Here is a 7463-nt window from a genome sequence, read left to right as displayed (position 1 = left end):
AAAAAAAAAGGGGGGGGGGTCAAAGTCGGCCAAACCAAGTAATAAAAAATAAAAATATCAAGTTTTATCCTTATCTTTATATGAGTATAAATACATCCATATCCATTGCCATAGAAATATTTCCTTCATTTTACAACACACTTATACACTTAAAAAGAAGGCAAAAACCGAAATTAAGAAAGGAAAGGAGAAGGAAGAAAGTTTAGCACTTTCAATTCATTTCAATCAAAGATCTTCAAGTTTTACGGTAAGATACCTTCTATGCTTATGTGGTATGATTTTCATGGTAATATTTATGCTTAAGTTATGCATGAAAAACCAAAGTATGTTAATGGTGGAGAAATCCACAAATGTTATGATTATGGTGGAGAAATCCACAAATGTTAGATATATCTATGCCTTAGGACAAGTCCGAAGGGCACCGGCATGTCGGAATATGGAAGTATGGGTTTGATTGCTTTCTTTGGTGTAGTATTATCATGATAAATGTTCAAGCATGGTATCTTACTGAGTATTTCCTTATACTCAAAGTATGTTATGCTAAACTTTTCAGATCCATGATCGTTGGAATGACGAGAGTCAGTTGGCCGAACCGATGATGGATTAAGGATAATGGATGTTTTGAATCTAAAGTTTCTTTCGTGTATTTTGTTCAAGGAATGTTTCCATCTATTTCTCTTAAAGTATCATGTATAAATTTTGTACATGACATGATGTAATATGGTATTAAAAGTAAATTATGTGAATATATCTTTCACGTTATGTTAAGAGACGTTTTTATAGTTTATGTTCCTTACAAGTGATAAAAGGCAGAAACGGGGCAGTTTCTGGAGTCAATTTCAAAATGATGTTTCTAACTCTGTAGACCTTCATTTTAAATTCTAAAAATATGTCTGTTTTCCCCTTTGAATTTCTAAGTATTGCCGCAAGAAATACTCAATTTGGATATCTGTGGACTGAGTTATTAAGGTTTTGACGTCCCAAGGTCAATCTGGATTTTCTGTGAAATACTTCACTGTTTTCAGTAAAACGTCTATATCATATGATCTTGGAAAACTTTCATTTTTTAACCTAGAAAACTACTTGAAATTATCTTTCTAATGCCACAAATTTCATATGAAACGGAGTTGGGATGAATTTTATAAAATCTGCCGAAGTTTGCTGCCTCAACTAAACTTGACAGTGCCGAGGCCGTATTTACAATGTTTAAATTTCATGTTGGCATGCACTTTTATCGGCCATAAAGTTTTATAAAAATAGGTTTTTAACATGTAGTATTCCTATTTAAGAATATTTACATGTACCAAAGGCAAAAGTTTTTATGTAAAGTACGTGGCCCTCGAAGCTTAGGTTCGGGGCGTCACAAATCCAGTTGACACTTGACAACAATACCAGCGTCAAAAAATGTGTAAAAAATTAGTACACAAATTGCGATGTTCAACCGGTATGAACCTTGTTACATGTACGCTATGGTGTACGCTTTAGTTTACACTTTGCCATGAGACATTACCATGTTGAATAGTTCAAATTTCAAAGAGTTTTCCCATCCAATTGACAGTTGAAAACAATGCCAGTGTCAAAAAATGTGCCGAAAATCAGTGTACAAATAGCAAAGTTCAATTCTTGAGGACCTTGCTACATGTACACCACGTTGTACACTTTAGTTTGAACGTTGCCACATGACATTACCCTGTTGGACAGTTTAAATTTCAAACAATTTTCCCATCCAATTGACACTTGATAACCATACAAGTGTCAAACAACGTGTCAATAATCAGTGTACAAATAGCAAAGTTCAATTGGTAAGAACCTTGCTACATGTACACTATGCTGAACACTTTAGTTTACACTTTACCACGTGACATTACCCGGTTGGGCAGATTAAATTACAAATAGTTTTTCCATCTAATTGACACTTGACAACAATGCAAGTGCCAAACAACGTGTCAGAAATCATTATATAAATAGCAAAGTTCTATCGGTAAGAACCTTGCTACATGTACACTATGGTGCACAAACATTATTTTACACTTTGCAACGTGACATTACCCTGATGGACAGTTTAAATTTTAAATAGTTTTCCCATCCATTTCACAATTGACAACAATGCAAGTGTCAAACAACGTGTCAAAAATCAGTGTACAAACAGCAATGTTCAATCAGTAAGAACCTTGCTACACATACACTATGGTAAATACTTTAATTTACACTTTGCCACGTGACATTACCCTATTGGACAGCTTAAATTTCAAACAGTTTTCCCATCCAATTGACACTTGACAACAATGCAAGTGTCAAACAACGTGTCGAAAATCAATGTGTAAATAGCAAAGTTCAATCGGTAAGAACCTTGCTACATGTACACTATAGTGCACAAACTTTAGTTTACACTTTCCCACATGACATTACCCTGTTGGACAGTTTAAATTTCAAATAGTTTTCGCATCCAGCTAACACTTACAACAATGCAAATGTCAAACAACATGTCAAAAATTAGTGTACAAATAGCAAAGTTTAAACGGTAAGAACCTTGGTACGTGTACACTGTGCTGTACACTTTTGTTTGAACTTTGCCTCGTCACATTACCCTATTGGACAGCTTAAATTTAAAATAGTTTCCAATCCAATTGACACTTGACAACAATGCAAGGGTCAAACAATGTGTCAAAAGTCAGAGCACCAATTGGGAAGGCCAACCGATATGAATCTTGCTACATATACACTATGGTGCACACACTTTAGTTTACACTTTTCCATGTGACATTACCCTACTGGACAGTTTAAATTTCAAACAATTTTACTATCCAAATGACACTTAGAAACAATGCAAGTGTCAAACAACGTGTCAAAAATCAGTGTACAAATTGCAAAGTTCAATCAATACGAACCTTTCCACATGTACATTATGGTGTACACTTTAGTTTACCCTTTGCCACATGACATTACCATGTTGGACAGTTTAAATTTCAAACAGTTTTCTCATCCAATTGACAATTGACAACAATGCAAGTGTTAAACAACGTGTCAAAAAACAATGTACAAATAGTATTGTTCAATCAGTAAGGACCTAGCTACATGTACGCTATGGTGTGCACTTTAGTTTACACTTTGCCACGTGACATTACCCTGTTAGACAGTATAAATTTCAAACAATTTTCCCATCCAATTGAATCTTGACAACAATGCTAGTGTCAAACAACGTGTTAAAAATTAGTGTACAAATAGCAAAGTCAATCGGTAAGAACCTTGTTACATGTACACTATGGTGTACACTTTAGTTTGCACTTTGCCACGTGACATTACCCCTGTTGGACATTTTAAATTTCAAACAATTTTTCCATCCACTTGGCACTTGACAATAATGCTAGTACCAAACAACGTGTCATTCGTTAAAAACCTTACTACATGCACACTACGGAGTACACTTTTATTTACACTTTCCACGTGACATTACCCAGTTGGATAGTTTAAGTTTCAAAGAGTTTTCCCATCTAATTGATGCTTGACAACAATGCAAGTGTCGAAAAATGTGTCAAAAATCAGTGTACAAATAGCAAAGTTCAATCGGTGGGAACCTTGCTACATGTACACTTTAGTTTGCACTTTGCCACTTGATATTACCCTGTTGGATAGTTTAAATTTCAAACAGTTTTTCCATCCAATTGACACTAGACAAAAATGCAAGTGTCAACCAACTTGTCCAAAATCTGTGTGCAAATATCAAAGTTCAATCGGCAAGGACCTTGCTACACAACACTATGGTATACACTTTAGTTTTCACTTTGCCACGTGACATTATCCGGCTGGACAGTTTAAATTTCACATAGTTTTCCCATCCAATTGACACTTGACAAGTGTCAAACAACATGTTAAAAAGCAGTGCACAAATAGCAAAGTTCACTCTGTATGAACCATGCTACATGTACACTATGGTGTACACTTTAGTTTACAATTTGCCACGTGGCATTACCCTGCTGGACCAATTAAATTTCAAACAGTTTTCCCATCCAATGGACACTTGACAACAATGAAAGTGTCAAACAACATATCAAGAATCAGTGTACAAATTGTAATGTTCAATCCGTAAGGACCTAGTTACATGTACACTATGGTGTACACTTTAGTTTACACTTTGCGACGTGACATTACCATGTTAGACAGTTTAAATTTCGAACAGTTTTCCTATCAAATTGAAACTTGACAACAATGTAAGTATAAAATAACGTGTCAAAAATCGTGGTACAAATAGCAAAGTTCAATCGGTAAGAACCTTGCTACATGTACACTATGGTGTACAATTTCGTTTACACTCTCCCACGTGACATTATTTAAGTTTCATACAGTTTTCCCATCCAATTGATACTTGACAACAATGTACAAATAGCAAAGTTCGTTCTATATGAACCATGCTACATGTACACTATGGTGTACACTTTAGTTTACACTTTGCCACGTGACATTACCCGCCTGGACAGTTTAAATTTCAAACAGTTTTCCCATCCAATTGACACTTGACAACGATGCAAGTGTCAAACAATATGTCAAAAATCAGTGTACAAATAGCAAAGTTTAATCGGTATGAACCTTGCTACATGTACACTATGGTGTACATGTTAGTTTACAATTTGCCATGAGACATTACCATGTTGGACAGTTTAAATTTTAGACAATTCTTCCATCCAATTGACACTTGACAACAATGCAAGTGCTAAACAACGTGTTAAAAATTAGTGTACAAATAGCAAAGTTCAATAAGCAAGAACCTTGCTACCTGTACACTATGGTGTACACACTTTAGTTTACGCTTTGCCACGTGACATTACCCTGCTGGATAGTTTAAATTTCAAACAATTTTCCCATCCAAATGACAATTGACAACAATGTAAGTGTCAAACAACGTGTCAAAAATCAGTGTACAAATAGCGAAGTTCAATCGGTAAAAACCTTACTACATGTACACTACGGTGTACACTTTAGTTTACACTTTCCACATGACATTACCAAGTTGGACTGTTTAAGTTTCAAACACTTTTCCCATCCAATTGACACTTGACAACAATGCAAGCGTCAAACAATGTGTCAAAAATTAGTGTACATATAACAAAGTTTAAACGGTAAGAACCTTGTTACATGTACACCACTTTAGTTTGCACTTTACCACGTCATATTACCCTGTTAGACAGTCTAAATTTCAAACAGTTATCCAATCCAATTGACACCTGACAACAATACAAACGTCAAAAAATGTGTCAAAAATAAGTGCACAAATTGCGATGTTCAACCGGTATGAACCTTGCTACATGTATACTATGGTGTACACTTTAGTTTGCACTTTTTCATGAGACATTACCATGTTGGATAGTTTAAATTTCAAATAGTTTTTCCATCCAATTGACACTTGAAAACAATGCTAGTGTAAAAAAATGTGTCGAAAATTACTGTAAAAATAGAAAAGTTCAATTCGTTAGAACCTTGCTACATGTACACCATGATGTACACTTTCGTTTGAATGGTGCCACGTGACATTACCCTGTTGGACAGTTTAAATTTCAAACAATTTTCTCATCCAATTGACACTTGACAACAATGCAAATGTCAAACAACGTGTCAAAAATCAGTGTATAAATAGCAAAGTTCAATAGGTAAGAACCATTCTACATGTACACTATGGTGAACACTTTAGTTTACACTTTACCATGTGACATTATCCTGTTGGACAGTTTAAATTTCAAATAGTTTTCCCATCCAATTGACACTTTACAACAATGCAGGTGTCAAACAACGTGTCAAAAATCAGTGTATAAATAGCAAAGTTCAATCGGTAAGAACCTTGCTAAATGTACACTATGGTGCACAAACTTTAGTTTACACTTTACCACGTGACATTACCCTACTGGACAGTTTAAATTTCAAATAGTTTTCCTATCCAATTGACACTTGACAACAATGCAAGTATCAAACTACATGTCAAAAATTTGTGTACAAATAGCAATGTTTAATCGGTAAAAACCTTGCTACATGCACACAACGGTGTACACTAAATAGTTTACACTTTTCCACGTGACATTACTCTGTTGGACAATTTAAATTTCAAACAGTTTTCCCATCCAACTGTCACTTACAACAATGCAACTGTCAAAAAATATGCCAAAAATCAGTGAACAAATAGCATAGTTTAAACGGTAAGAACCTTGCTACGTGTACACTTTGGTGTACCCTTTTGCTTGCACTCTGCCACGTCACATTACCCTGTTGGACAGCTTAAATTTCAAACAGTTTTCCAATCAAATTGACACTTGATAACAATGCAAGGGTCAAAAAACATGTTAAAAATCAATGCACAAATTGGGAAGTTCAGCTAGTATGAACCTTGTTACATGTAGACTATAGTGTACACACTTTAGTTTACACTTTGTCACTTGACATTACCCTGCTGGACAGTTTAAATTTCAAATAGTTTTCCTATCCAGTTGAAACTTGACAACAATGCAAGTTTCAAACAACGTTTCAAAAATCAGTGTACAAATCGTAAAGTTCAATCGGTATGAACCTTGCTACATGTACACTATGGTGTACGCTTTAGTTTACACTTTGCCATGAGACGTTACCATGTTGGACAGTTTATATATAAAATAGTTTTCCTATCCAATTGACACTCGAAAATAATGTAAGTGTCAAACAATGTGTCGAAGATCAATGTACAAGTAGCAAAGTTCAATTGGTGAGGACCTTACTACATGTACACAATGGTGTACACTTTAGTTTACACGTTGCCACATGACATTACCCTGTAGGACAGTATAACTTTCAAACAATTTTTCCATCCAATTGCCACTTGACAACAATGCTAGTGTCAAACAACGTGTCAAAAATTAGTGAATACATAGCAAAGTTCAATCGGTTAGAACCTCGCTACATGTACACTATGGTGTACACTTTAGTTTACACTTTACCATGTGACATTATCCTGTTGGACATTTTAAATTTCATATAGTTTTCCCATCCAATTGACACTTGACAACAATGCTAGTGCCAAACAACGTGTCAAAAATCAGTGTACAAATAGTAAAGTTCAATCTGTAAAAACCTTACTACATGTACACTACGGTGTACACTTTTGTTTACATTTTCTCATGACATTACCCAGTTGGACAGTTTAAGTTTCAAAGAGTTTTCCCATCCAATTGACGCTTGACAACAATGCAACTGTCCAACAACGTGTCAAAAATCAGTGTACAAATAGCAAAGTTCAATCGGTGGGAACCTTGCTACATGTAAACTATATTGTACACTTTAGTTTACACTTTGCCACGTGACATTACCATGTTGGACAATTTAAATTTCAAACAGTTTTACCATCCAATTGACACTTGACAACAATACAAGTGTCAAACAATGTGTTAAAAATCAGTGTACAAATAGCAAAGTTCAATCAGTAAAAACGTTGCTACATGTACACTATC

General features: G+C 34.9%; 1 long non-coding RNA gene across 1 annotated transcript; it reads left to right on the top strand.

The window, feature by feature from the left end:
• Positions 1-207: 207 nt before the first annotated feature.
• LOC111381948 lies at positions 208-748 on the top strand. The gene is made up of 2 exons (XR_002700436.1): positions 208-247; positions 554-748. It is a non-coding gene; the product is annotated as an uncharacterized LOC111381948 (long non-coding RNA).
• Positions 749-7463: the final 6715 nt, after the last annotated feature.

Source organism: Olea europaea, unplaced genomic scaffold (assembly GCF_002742605.1).
Source record: "Olea europaea var. sylvestris unplaced genomic scaffold, O_europaea_v1 scaffold2400, whole genome shotgun sequence".
Lineage (NCBI taxonomy): Eukaryota > Viridiplantae > Streptophyta > Magnoliopsida > Lamiales > Oleaceae > Olea > Olea europaea.
The sequence above is the reverse complement of the archived record's forward strand: the minus strand, read 5'-3'. Positions and strand labels throughout refer to the sequence as shown.